Below are 15,038 nucleotides of genomic sequence, written 5' to 3'. Positions count from 1 at the left end.
AAAACATTTGTATATTTATATATATTCCAATATCATGTATATTTCTATATCATATATATACATATATATGTATATGTATATATATATGTATATATATCATGTACTTGGCCACAAATAAAACTTGACAAATTCAAAAAACTGAAAAAAATAAAAAGATCAAAATGAGGCGTAGGGATTTGTAAGGAGCCTGTAAAAGAGAGGAGCCCTGAAACTTAAGCTTCTTAGCTTTGTGGCACATCCACCTCTGGCCATACTCAAAAGTCTATACCCCAAAGAATATGCAAAAAAGCAGGGAGGAATAAATAGATGTAAATATGAAAAAGCCCCGCATTCACAGAGAAAGAGGAACTTAAAGGACAGATATCAGAGTATGATTTGAGCAAAGACAATTAAATGTGGCCAAAGTCATCCCTCCCCTACACCCCAGGGCAGGGAGAGGTGGCGACTTTCTGAAGGACTGGCAAATGCCTGAGGAGAGGAGTAGAGCCCTGCCTCCAGGAGGCCATCCCGACTGAAGCTGTGAAATGAGACCCAGTGAGATTAGTGAGTGGTGGGTGACACAGTAAGATGAGGAACTCCAAAAGGAATGATGAAGAGGTGTGGGAACAAGGCTATCACACACTCTTGCCTAAGATAGGCCTGTGGGGATCCTCTAAATATAGTTAAAGGGATCCCTCAATTACACATTATAGAACAGGCAGAACATACTAATTCCTCCTGAGCTAGAAAGAGAGAGATCTTTGAGAATGTCAAGGCCACCCCTTTGGAAATTCCTTTGGCTTCCATGCTCCTCACTCAAGACTGGGCACAGTGGCACAGGGGGATGTGCAGCAAGCTCTCACTGGATGGATGGATACTCTATGAAGTGGAGGTGAGGTGACAGGTGGGAATACATGGGTGATGCATGGGTGATGTACTTACCATAGTACCTGGCGCATAGTAAAATCTCAAAAAATATAAGCCATGGCATTAGCTACTATATTAAACAGTCAATGGTAAGAACCTACTTTTTCAATAAAATAATACTTTGATGAACATAAGTTATTCTACTTCTAATGAATATTTCACTCAAGATATTTAATGTTCAGTCCAGTTCTTCATTGCTGCTTACAAATTGTGACTTTAACCAACAATTATTACACAATTTCTCAAGATTTTGTGCGTTAGGAGTTTGGGCAGGTCACTCAGAGGTACTGAGCTGGCAGGTGAGCCACTCTGGAGGGTCCAAGGTGGCTCCACTCACATACACTGTGCCTTTGCAAGGACACATGGATACCTGGGATCAACAGGGACCATGAACAGTGTCTCCTGTGGTGTGACAGTCTCTTACAAACTGGCTTGGAACTCCCAAAACAAGTACTCCGAGAGATTAAGGTCAAAAGTCCAAGGCCTCTTATGAGCTAACCTCCAAAGTCGCAGAACATCAATTCCGCCTTAATTGTTCGGTCAGGTAAGTCACTAAGGCCAGTCCGGATTCAAGCGGAGGAGAATTCAACTTCACCTCTCAATGGGAGGAACAGCAAAGAATTGATAGGCATCTTTACTTTACCATACTGTTTATACATATTAAATGAAAAATGTTAGAAACTGTCAAGACAACTATTCGCATGAGCTAGAAGAGAATTGACATTCGTGGGTGTTTAGTTCTTAATGGAAGACCTATTTCTGCCATGTCAAACGTTTCATCTGGATAATCGTTTTGATGGTATATGGGCCAGCGAGTAGAAGAACTGCAGGCATTTGAAATTCTAAATCCTGGGCTTCCCTAGAAAGGCCATACCTTAAAAATGGAGTCTAGCAGTCATCTTTTAAAATTCCAGATAAGGTTCTCCTAAAAGTTTGGTAATGAGACACTTTGTTCCTAAGAGAAGGAAAAGGCTCTCCTTGAATTTCCCCACCATCTCTCACCTTTAACCTCTCTAGACCCATGGAAAGAAACAATGGGACAAAGGTAAGAAAGAAATAACTTAAGAACTGTAAGTAAAAGGATGAATTAGAGTCTCTGTGGATTATTACTTATTAGGGTTATTAAGCCATTTTTTGCCTTATCAATGTTTCAAAGAAATAATATCTTTCATTTCATATTGACAGTTAATAAAATTATCACATGACTATCTGATCACATTTGAGTCTCAAAACAACCCTAGAAGATAAGTAGGAAAGCTACTATTATTTTTCCTGTTTTGTAGATGAAGAAACCAGTGACTTGACTGGTCTCTCTGCTGGTAAAAAGTAGTTCAAGTCTGTACTTAGATCTTCCAATTTCATACCACGTGTTCTTTCAGCTATACTGCTGCCTTTGAATCAGCTCACACATTTAGGAAAAATAATATTCATCTAATTTCACATCACCACTGCATATTTACATCTTCAAGAATAATAACTCTATTCAAAAATTTGTCTCACTTCTGCATTTTTCATATAGAGTTTCATTTGCTTTTTCTGCAAAAATAACAATCTGCATCTTGTAGAGAGCGCACACAAATTCAAATGTCTCAAAATATATGACGTTTTACTTATCCAAGAATAAATGGTATTCATCATACTTAGCAAGAACACCATGGGTTTCATTTTCGAAGTATTTTGCAAGCATCAGCTAATTAAGACTCCTGTAGTCTTCAGTTTGACAGTTGTTTTCAAAAGTGTCTTGTTTCCCAGGAAAGTTCTCCACTCTGTCTTATTCATACAAATCAGCGCTTTTGTTCGGTTCTTAAAATAAGAAGCTAAAGGCTGTGAAATTATTTTTGATCACTGTGTGACAGTGATCAAATACAATGAGCTCAGTTAGATAAAAATGCCCAGTGACTGGTCTGAAGGACAAATTGGAACACAGCAGAAGAACTCAAGGTCTTCTACATTCTAAATAGATACTGGATTGTTCCACAAGGTCCTATCTCTAAAACTACAACACAGGCATCTGCTTTACAATTAAAACTTGAAGTGGTTTCCTACTTGGATCATTCTGTATTTTTGTTTGTTTGCTTGTTTTAACATCTTTATTGGAGTATAATTGCTTTACAGTGTTACTTTCTGCTGTATAACAAAGTGAAACAGCTATATGTATACATATATCCCCATATCTCCTTCCTCTTGCATCTCCCTCCCACCCTCCCTATCCCACCCTTCTAGGTAGTCACAAAGCATGGAGCTGATCTCCCTGTGCTAGGTAGCTGCTTCCCAATAGCAATCTATTTTATATTTGGTATTGTATATATATGTCAATGCTACTATCGCACTTCGTCCCAGCTTACCCTTCTGCCTCCCTGTGTCCTCAAGTCCATTCTCTAGGTCTGAGTCTTTATTCCTGTCCTGCCCCTAGTTTCATCGAAAAATTTTTTTTTTTTAGATTCCATATATATGTGTTGGCATACCGTATTTGTTTTTCTCTTTCTGACTTACTTCACTCTGTATGACAGACTCTAGGTCCACCAACCTCACTACAAATAACTCAACTTCATTTCTCTTTAAGGCTGAGTAATATTCCATTGCATATATGTGCCACATCCTCTTCATCCATTCATCTGTCGATGGACACCTAGGTTGCTTCCATGTCCTGGCTATTGTAAATAGTGCTGCAATGAACATTGTGTACATGTCTCTTTTTGAATTATGGTTTTCTCAGGGTATATGCCCAGTAGTGGGATTGCTGGGTCGTTATGGTAGTCCTATTTTTAGTTATTTAAGGAACCTCCATACTGTTCTCCACAGTGGCTGTATCAATTTACATTCCTACCAACAGTGCAAGAGGGTTCCCTTTTCTCCACACCCTCTCTAGCTTTTATTGTTTGTAGATTTTTTGATGATAGCTATTCTGAGTGATGTGAGGTGATACCTTATTGTACTTTTGATTTGAATTTCTCTAATGATTAGTGATGTTGAGCATCCTTTCATGTGTTTGTTGGCCATCTGTATATCTTCTTTCAGGAAATGTCTATTTAGGTCTTCTGGCCATTTTTGGATTGGATTGTTTGTTTTTTTGATATTGAGCTGCATGAGCTGCTTGTATATTTTGGAGATAATCCTTTGTCAGTTGCTTCATTTGAAAATATTTTCTCCCATTCTGAGGGTTGTCTTTTGGTCTTGTTTATGGTTTCCTTTGCTGTGCAAAAGCTTTTAAGTTTCATTAGGTCCCATCTGTTTCTTTTTCTTTTTATTTCTATTTCTCTGGGAGGTGGGTCAAAAAGGACCTTGCTGTGATTTATTTCAAAGAGTGTTCTTCCTATGTTTTCCTCTAGAGTTTTATAGTGTCTGGCCTTACATTTAGGTCTTTAATCCATTTTGAGTTTATTTTTCTGTATGGTGTTAGGGAGCGTTCTAATTTCATTATTCTACATGTAGCTGTCCAGTTTTCCCAGCACCACTTATTGAATAGGCTGTCTTTTCTCCATTGTATACTCTTGCCTCCTTTATCAAAAATAAGATGGCCAGGGCTTCACTGGTGGCACAGTGGTTGAGAGTCCGCCTGCCGATGCAGGGGACACGGGTTCGTTCCCCGGTCCAGGAAGATCCCACATTCCGGAGCCTGTGCTCCACAATGGGAGAGGCCACAGCAGTGAGAGGCCCGCGTACCACAAAAAATAAATAAATAAATAAATAAAATAACGTGACCATACGTGCGTGGGTTTATCTCTGGGCTTTCTATCCTGGTCCATTGATCTATCTTTCTGTTTTTGTGCCAGTACCATACTGTCTTGATTACTGTAGCTTTGTAGTATAGTCTGAAGTCAGGGAGCCTGATTCCTCCAACTCCATTTTTCTTTCTCAAGGTTGCTTTAGCTATTCGGGGTCTTTTGCATTTCCATACAAATTGTGAAATTTCTTGTTCTAGTTCTGTGAAAACTGCCATTGGTAGTTTGATAGGGACTGCACTGAATCTGTAGATCGCTTTGGGTAGTATAGTCATTTTCACAATGTTGATTCTTCCAATCCAAGAGTATGGTATACCTCTCCGTTTGTTTGTATCATCTTTAACTTCTTTCATCAGTGTCTTTTAGTTTTCTGCATACAAGTCTTCTGTCTCTTTAGTTAGGTTTATTCCTACGTATTTGATTCTTTTTATTGCAATGGTAAATGGAAGTGTTTCCTTAATTTCTCTTTCAGATTTTTCATCATTAGTGTATAGGAATGCAAGAGATTTCTGTGCATTAATTTTATATCCTGCTACTTTTCCAGATTCATTGATAGCTCTAATAGTTTTCTGGTAGCATCTTTAGGATTCTCTGTGTATAGTATCATGTCATTGTCAAACAGTGACAACTTTACTTCTTCTTTTCCGATTTGGATTCCTTTTATTTCTTTTTCTTCTCTGATTGCTGTGGCTAAAACTTCTCAAACTATGTTGAATAATAGTGGTGAGCCTGGGCATCCTTGTCTTGCTCCTGATTTTAGAGGAAATGGTTTCAGTTTTTCACCATTGAGAACGATGTTGGCTGTGGGTTTGTCGTATATGGCCTTTATTATGTTGAGGTAAGTTCCCTCTATGCCTACTTTCTGGAGAGTTTTTATCATAAATAGGTGTTGAATTTTGTCGAAAGCTTTTTCTGCATCTATTCAGATTATCATATTGTTTTTATCCTTCAGTTTGTTAATATGGTGTATCACATTGACTGATTTGTGTATATTGAAGAATGCTTGCATTCCTGGGATAAACCCCACTTGACCATGGTGTATGATCCTTTCAATGTGCTGTTGGATTCCGTTTGCTAGTATTTTGTTGAGGATTTTTGCATCTATATTCATAAGTATAATGGCTTGTAGTTTTCTTTCTTTGTGACGTCCTTGTCTGGTTTTGGGTATCCTCTAATTCTTTTTATTTGAGTCTTCTCCCTTTTTTTCTTGATGAGTCTGGCTAATGGTTTATCAATTTTTTTTATCTTCTCAAAGAACCAGCTTTTAGTTTTATTGATTTTCCTATCATTTCCTTCATTTATTTCTGATCTGATCTTTATGATTTCTTTCCTTCTGCTAACTTTGGGGTTTTTTTGTTCTCCTTTCTCTGATTGCTTTAGGTGTAAGGTTAGATTGTTTATTTGAGATGTTTCTTGAGGTAGGATTTTATTGCTATAAACTTCCCTCTTAGAACTTCTTTTGCTGCATCCTGTAAGTTTTGGGTCATCACGTTATCATTGTCATTTGTTTCTAGGTTTTTTTGGATTTCCTCTTTGATTTCTTCAGTGATCTCTTGGTTATTTGTAGAGTATTGTTTAGCCTCCATTTGTTTGTATTTTTCACAGTTTTTTTCCCGTAATTGATATCTAGTCTCATAGTGCTGTGGTTGGAAAAGATACCTGATACTATTTCAATTTCCTTAAATTTACCAAGGCTTGATTTGTGACCCAAGATATGGTCTATCCTGGAGAATGTTCCATGAGCACTTGAGAAAACAGTGTATCCTGTTGTTCTTGGATGGAATGTCCTATAAATATCTGTTAAGTCCATCTTGTTTAATGTATCATTTAAAGATTGTTTCCTTATTTATTTTCATTTTGATTGATCTGTGCATTGGTGAAAGTGGGGTGCTAAAGTCTCCTACTATTATTCTGTTACTGTTGATTTCCCCTTTTACGGCTGTTAGCATTTGCCTTATGTATTGAGGTGCTGTTCTGGTGGGTGCATAAATATTTACAATTGTTATATCTTCTTCTTGGATTGATCCCTTGATCATTATGTAGTGTCCTTCTTTGTCTCTTGTAATAGTCTTTATTTTAAGTCTATTCATGTATTCCACAGATGCAGGGTACACCAAGTTGATGATGGAGATTTAATCCGCTGCTCCTGAGGCTGCTGGGGGAGATTTCCCTTTCTCTTCTTTGTTCGCATAGTTCCTGGGGTTCATCTTTGGATTTGGCCCTACCTCTGCATCTAGGTCGCCCTCAGGCTTCTGTTCCCGCCCAGACACGATGTGGTTAAAGGAGCGGCTGATTAGGGGGCTCTGGTTCACTCAGGCCAGGGGGAAGGAGGGGTACGGAATGCAGGGCAAGCCTGAGGCATCAGAAGCCGTCGTGATGTTGCACCAGCCTGAGGGGTGCCATGTGTTCTCCCGGGGAAGTTGTCCCTGGATCACGCGACCCTGGCAGTGGCGGGCTGCTCCTGGGAGGGGAGGCGTGGACAATGACCTCTGCTTGCACACAGGATTCTTGGTGCCTGCAGCCGCAGCCTTAGCGTTTCATGCCCCTCTCTGGTGTCTGAGCTCATAGCCGTGGCTCATGCCCATCTCTGGAGCTCGTTTAGGCTGTGCTCTGCTCTGTGGACACACAGGGAAGGAATCCCCTCTCCTCGTGCACCCCGAAACAATGGTCTCTTGCCTCTTAGGCATGTCCGGACTTTTTCCCGGACTCCCTCCCAGCTAGCCATGGTGCACTAACCCCTTCAGGCTGTGTTCACACAGCCAACCCCAGTCCTCTCCCTGGGATCGGACCAAAGCCCAAGCCTCAGCTCCCAGCCCCTGCCCACCCTGGTTGGTGAGCAGACAAGCCTCTTGGGCTGGTGAGTGCTGGTTGGCACCAATCCTCTGTGCAGGAATCTCTCCGTTTTGCCCTCCGCACCCCTATGTGGCCGTGCTCTCCTCCATGGCTCCGAAGATTCCCCCTGCCCAGCCCCTGTCTCCGCCATTGAAGGGGCTTCCTGGTGTGTAGAAACTGTTCCTCCTTCACAGCTCCCTCCCACTGGTGCAGGTCCTGTCCCTATTCTTTTATCTCTGTTTTTTCTTTTTCTTTTGCCCTACCCAGGTACGTGGGGGGTTTCTTGCCTTTGGGGAAGTCTGAGGTCTTCTGCCAGCATTCCGTAGGTGTTCTATAGGAGTTGTTCCACGTGTAGATGTATTTCTGATGTATTTGTTGGGAGGAGGTGATCTCCATGTCTTACTCCTCCAGCATCTTGAAGGTCCCCCCACCACTTGCTATAAACATTCTAAATGACATAACCATATTCTGTCTTTAAATTTTGTTTTTGATTTCAGGATGGAAATAAACATGAGACCCCTAAAAAATAGTTCCAACCTGGGACACAGTAAATAATCAGGGACCATGAAGCAAAAGTTGGGGTTGACTCCCCCAAATCCTGCACAACTGGCCACCTAAGCTCAGATGACAAACCCTATACTTATCCTGCCTTCATGTCTTCTCCACAGCTATGCCAAGAATATTAGCATTCTATAGCTCCTTTGGGTTAAGGCCAATGTGAAGATACCTCTTACCCAGACTAGAAAGACATTAACTTAGACATTTTCTTATCTTCTACCTATGGATTCATTGCATGTAGAAAACTAGAATTTAAATATGTGGAATATAGGACATGTGCCTTTGTTTCATTGAGTGAACTAAATGTGAAAATAGTTTGTAACTAGGACTCCTGGGTAGCTTGATATCACCAAGGGGAAGAAGACATGAAAAGAGGGAGGAGAAAAAGTAAGGAACACTAAAGATTCATTTCCCTTATACCACACTAAATATAAGACATAAATGGCTATAATGATAATATTGATGACAGCCACCAGGCAGAGCAATGGAAATAATAATCACTTACACGTGTATGTTATTTCAGAGTTTGCAAAGAGCTTCCCTATTTCAGTGGCTCCCTTTGACATTGGAATTGTTATTCCCATTCTATAGAAGAAGTTTGGAGAGATTAAGTAATTTTCTCAAAGTAGCATTTAGGACTTGGCAGTACTAGGGCCCAAAGCCAGACTTCTCATTTCTAGTTTGCAGCCTGTTCTGCGAGACCATGTGAGAACCCTGGATTCTGAGTCCACAGTGCAACATTCTAGTCCTTGCTCACCTCTTAAGTCTTGCACATTTAGCCAAATAATTTATATTCTTCAAGCTTCTGTTTCTTTATAGCTAAATATTATCTACCCTCCTTTTCTTGTTGGATAAAGTGAAACAGTATACAAGAAAATCTTTTATACCCTGTGAAATGCTCTATAAATGTGAGGAAGGTGTAACTAAGCCCAACTTAATGACTGATATTTCTAGGGGCCTCACCTCAACGTATCCTTACAGTTTTTCCTCCCTTTTGTCTGGAAGAACAAAGAGTCTCCTTCTCTTCAAAGTTAAACCTTCCACCTGTGCTTATATGAGACCAGCAAATATTTATCAAGGGCTTACTGAGAGTCTATTGCCTCACTTAATGTCCATCATGATTTTACAGATAAAGAACTGAGATTCCTAAAAGCTGAATAATTTACCCAAGATTATGCAAATTAAGTATTAGAGTCCAGGAAGTCCCATTTCAGAGCCTACGTCTTTAATCACTGTGCAATATTGCCTCCCCAATGACTCAGGCAACTTCTTTGTTTTCCCCCATTTCAGTTATCTATTACTGCGTAACAATCCAGCCCCAAATTAAATGGCTTAAAACCAGTCCCCCTATTTGCACATGACTCTGCAATCTGTACTGAGTTCAACTGGGTCATTCTTCTGTTGACTTTGTCTGGAGTCACTCATGAGGCTCCAACCAGCTGGGAGCTTAACTGGGGCTGAACCATCCCTTGTGGTTTCTCATCCTCCAGGGTTCTCTTCAGGTGGCTGCTTATCATTCCGTGGTCTGGACCAGCCTCTAGTCCGAGCATTTTTATAGCATGGAAGATGGCTTCCACAGGAGGACAAATCCCACTTTGCAAGTGCTTCCCAGGTCTCTGCTGGCATCCTACTTGCTAATGTCCCTTTGGCCAGAACTAGTCACAAAACCAAGGGCAAAATCACAGGGTATGAAACCCAGGAGGTGCAGGTCCCTGGAGGCCATGATATTTACCACGTCTCCTCTCTTCCCATCTATCTTCTCATTCATTACTTATGTTTCCCCCTCAGCATAGAAAAGACTTGGAGGACCACATCTGAATACAAGTAAAAGTTTCCTGTGACTGCATTTCCCCTTTAGCTACCATCTCCATCTCACTCTCTTTCCTTTCATGGCCAACCATCTTAAGAGTGGTCTACACTCACTGTCTTCACTCCATTACTGTCTATCTACTCCCCAGTCACTGGAGACTGGCCTCTACCAACACTGTTGCACAAAAACTACACTCCCTCAACTCTCCAGTAACCTCTGCATTTCCAAATGCAGTGGAGAATCTCTAGACTTGTTTACTTTGACCTCTCTGTAACATTTAATGTTTTCTTTTTCTTATGCGACTCTCCTTTCTCTCATCCTTTGTGTGTTTAGTTCTTCCCATCCTCTAATGGCACCTAATGGTCTTCACTCACCAGGGTTCTGGCTCCTGCCCTCTGTTCTACTCACTGTATAGCTTTTCATGCGAAAAACACTCAAACTATACCTTTAGCCCCAAACTCTATGCTTACCTCCAGACCCATTCATTTAAGTATGTCTCTACTCAAATCCAACAAGTCCAAAACGAATCATCATCTTTCCTCTAAAACTCTTATAATCCCTTATACTTGTATTACCACCACCCTTTACCCAGTTGCCCAAATTAGAAATGTGATAGCCCAAGACTCGTCCTTCGCTTCTTCCCACAGTATACAATTTGACATTGAGTCTTATCTGTTCCGGCTTTAAATATTTCTCATAACTATCCAGTGGTATACTGGCAAATGTTTAGCTACCAGCTTTTGCAGGGGGTGGGGGATGAGTAGCATTTGATGATTTCCATGGTGTAATCCTCCCACCATGGTTGATTTTAAGCTACTAATGTGACATCACTGAATAGAATTGGGAAGAGAAGTGCATTACCACACATTATATAGTATTTCCACCTACAGATACAACAGGCATAAATAACTTCAAGAGAGTAGTAGCAGTAAAAGTAGTAAAATAAGTATAAAATGATGAGTTCTGAGTATTTATTTCTTTTGTTTTTAATATAACTAAATTGTAAGTGTATATACTTTAATTTTCAGTGATGGCTTTGTTTAATAGCCAGCTCACCAAATTCCTGGAAATTTAACAACTGGCTCTCATGAGCCAGTACAAGCTGGATCTATCCCCCTCTTTCCCGTTCTCAAGACCAGAGGCAAAATTTAAGGCTCTGACCACCTGTCATCTTGATATTGCAATTTCCTCCTAGTAAGTCTTTCTACTCATCTGTCCCCCACATCGCTGTCCCAAGGACCCTTTCTAACACTCAGATCTGATTATATCATTCCCCCACTTACAGTCATTGAAGACCCATAGCTTTTCAACTGGAACTTAAAATTCCTAGTTTAATGCACAGAGACTTGCCTTGTTTTGAGCCTTATCTCCCTCTGCTTCACCCACTAACACCCTAGCAACTCAAACATATGCTGTCTTATGACTCTGGACCTTCCCCCGTGATTGCCCTTCCATCTTTCACACAGCTAACTAGTACTGAGTGGTTTTTCAGATCTCAGGTTAAGAACTCCCTCCTCTGAAAGTCTTTTCTATACAGTGGCAGTATAGAGTACTGATTAAGAACATGGACATAAAACCAAACAGCTAGGTCTCTAATGTCGGTTCTGCCACTTAACTGAGTAACCTTGAACACGTTACTTAACCTTAGTTTCCTCACTAATAAAATGATGAAAATAAAGTGTTACCTTGTAGAATTGTTGGGAAGATTCAAAGAGTTACTATGTGCAAAACCCTCAGAACAGTGCCTGTAACTTAAGCCCTTAGGACTCAGTAAATGTTAGCAACATTAACTACCTAACTGTAAATGCTTCTTATCTGTATTTCCACAGCATTATGTACATACTCATCACATGATACTAAATCACTGATTTACTTGACTTCCTCGTTTGTAACTCTTCAGACAGGAACCATGTGGCCCTGTGCTTAGGCAGTGTCTAGTAAGTGCTCAATAAATGAATAACAGAGTAGATGAGTGATGCAAGCTCTGGCCAACTGGGCACATGTTTCTTTTTGACTCATTCAGCTGCATTAGATTTAAGAAAGTGAAGGCAATTTGTGAGATCCTATGATCAAATCAAAGGGAAATATTTTCTCAAGTTTAATTAGCTATACATAGTGCTATAAAAACTAAAATCAGAAGGAAATTAGTTTTAAAACCCACAATGCTTTTGCTGATTTTTGCTTCCTCTTTATGTTGCTACCATTTATAAGAAATGTGGTAACGGTGTCTTAGCCTAATTCCATTGTTATTTGTGATGAATGTAGGAAAGACTCCTCAAGTTAAAGGGAGCTTTGGTAAATGTGTGGGCAAAAGAGACTCTAAATGTCCACTGGAAAATTATTCTGACCTCACAGCAAAAATTAAATTCTATTATTTTCTGAGGCTCTAAGTTGTTTATCTAAGAATCGCAATTTGACTTTTATGGAAAATGAAAAAAGAAAGAAGAAAGATGTATTGAGCATCTCCTAGGTATCAGGCATTTTTACAAATACTATTTCTTCTAATCTTCACAAAACTGAATTAGATGTTGTATTGGGGTTCTCCAGGGTGGCAGGGAGTAGATATGTGTTTATGTTTATATATAGAGAGAGATTGATTATAAGAAATTGGCTCATTCAACTATATACACTGATAAGGTTCCATGATTTGGCTTCTGCTAGCTGGAGACCCAGTAAGCATGGTGATCTCATGTAACTGTGCAGTTCTAGTCTGAAGGCCTGAGCACCAGGAACTGATGGTATATGGTCCAGACCAAGGGCAGGAGAAGACCAATGTTCCCACTCAAACAGGGAGGCTGAGAGAGCAAATTCTCCCTTATTCCAACTTTTTGTTGGCCCTCAACAGATCTGATGAAGCCCACCCACACTGGAAGGTAAATCAGCTTTATGCAGTCTACTGATTCAAATGCTAATCTCTTCTGGAAACACCTTCACAGACACATCTAGAAATAATGTTTAACCAGATACCCGGGCATCCCACAGGCCAGTCAAGTTGTCGCATAAAATTAACCATCACAGACGTTATCCCCATTTTCAGATGGGGAATCTGAGGTTCAGAGGGTTAAGTAATTTCCAAAGATTACATGGATGGCAAGTGTGGGTTCAAGTTCAAATACATGTGTTTCTAATCCCAAAGCACCACGTTCCTTCTACTAAGACAGTAAGTCTAAATCAGGTGAATTTGCCCTCCAGGGTCACTTGGCCATGTCTAAAGACATTTTTGGTTGTCATAACTGGTGGGGATTGAGGGACTTGCTACTGACATACAATGGGTAGAAGTTAGGGATGCTGCTAAATGTCCTACGATGCACAGGACGGCCCTCACAACTGAAAATTATGCAGCCCAAGATGTTAATAGTGCCAAGATAAAGAGACCCTGCCTGAAACTATACTACATTAACGGTTTTCCAAAACAGTAGACTAGGAATAATATACTGATCTAAAATATAAATGACTAGAGTTCCGTAAACCTAATAAATACTGGTGAAAAGAGTGAATGAACGTTAAATTCTAGATTATGATTTATTTTAATAGCCTCACCTACCTTGGAAAATTTGGGAAGAATAAGTGATGGGTACATGGGAAAGTACTTTGAAAAGGGAGACAATTTCTAGGTCCAGACAAAAACAAAATATTGTTCAAGAAAAGAAATGTAAGTATTATTCAACACAAGAACCTGCTACTTGGCTCAGCTATGAAGAATATTTACCTTGTCAAAATGTCAAATAGTGATTTAAATAAGAATTGTGATACAATTATTTTAGGAAGAGGGGGAGGGGAAGGAGGAGAAGAAGAGTACTGTGTGCATGTGTGCGTGCATGTGCTGTGTGTGTGTGAAGTGAGAGCTGTTACAGTATTAAATTAGTTGAATAATGTTAAATATTAAGATATTTTTAAATACCCACTTGAGCATTTATTTAAAAATATTGAGTAACTAGCAGAAATTCCTCACTTTCTTTATAAACATCAAAGTAATATTTAAAGCTGTATGGATGTATTTATATATAAAGCTATGACACTAAAAAATCATTTAAAAAGTCATATTCTAGTTCTGGGAGATCCAGAGAATCTCTATTAAAGAATAAAAAGTGTACCCCTAATCCCAGTCAGAGTTCAGACTACCAGACTTAGGGATACTCTGCAAGAAAACGTAGACAGCCCACTCTTTTAAGAGTTCATGCGGAGGCCAATTTACTTAGCCTCCCTGAGCCTCACTTGTTTCATCTCTAAATTAAATAAGTTCATTTGGAACTAATTAAACTCAAATGCATGGCAAATAACAAAAATGAGACAGACCAGGTACAACTGCCAGCACCACTTATAGATGATAGTCTCAACTCAGATCCAGCCAGCGGTTGCCATAAAGACATATTGGTGCTAAGAGGCCCAATGGTTCAAGAGAAACTACAAATCTGAACTTTCACATGAAAGCTCCAGATTTTAGAATGCTAGTTTAAAACACACAGCGCCTGCCAAACCCAACCCATCTGCAAGCCACCACCAGCTCACAGATTCCCAATGTGCGACCTCTAAATTAGTGAACATGGATGGCCCCTGTAGGGCAGTGCAATGTCTCATTTCTAAAAATCTCTACTGAATGTATGAGTTTCTCCAACACCAAAGAAGCAGTTTGTTTAATCCAAACCTGACCCGCTATATTACTTCACTTTGTGACTTTTGCATTCACTGTGAACACTCACAAATCTTCAGAACCAAGATCTGCATAAAGCCTTTATCCAAGAAAGCACAGTCATCAACAAAGCTAGGTGGGCTTCCCTGGTGGCGCAGTGGTTAAAAATCTGCCTGCCAACGCAGGGGACACGGGTTCGATCCCCGGTCCGGGAAGATCCCACGCGCCACGGAGAAGCTAAGCCCGTGTGCCACAACTACTGAGCCCGCGTGCCACAACTACTGAAGCCTGTGCTCTAGAGCCCGTGTTCCACAACAAGAGAAGCAACCGCAATGAGAAACCCGTGCACCGCAACGAAGAGTAGCCCCCGCTCGCCGCAACTAGAGAAAGCTCGTGCACAGCAATGAAGACCCAACGCAGCCAAAAATAAAAGAAATAAATTAATAGAAACAAAACAAAACAAAGACAGGTTCTGCCAAACACAGCTGGGCCAAAAAATCAAGGAGTCATTCTCAGAGGGACATGATTGGGTAAAAACTGTCATTAATCGGTCTTTTCAGACATGTTAGTCCACAAGGAC

General features: G+C 40.2%; 1 protein-coding gene across 1 annotated transcript in view; it reads left to right on the top strand.

The window, feature by feature from the left end:
- The window catches only part of SPARCL1 (SPARC like 1), a 42,947-nt gene that overhangs the window by 13,738 nt on the left and 14,171 nt on the right, over positions 1–15,038 (top strand). The window lies entirely within an intron of this gene.

The sequence above is a fragment of the Lagenorhynchus albirostris genome, chromosome 4 (assembly GCF_949774975.1).
Source record: "Lagenorhynchus albirostris chromosome 4, mLagAlb1.1, whole genome shotgun sequence".
Lineage (NCBI taxonomy): Eukaryota > Metazoa > Chordata > Mammalia > Artiodactyla > Delphinidae > Lagenorhynchus > Lagenorhynchus albirostris.
The sequence above is the reverse complement of the archived record's forward strand: the minus strand, read 5'-3'. Positions and strand labels throughout refer to the sequence as shown.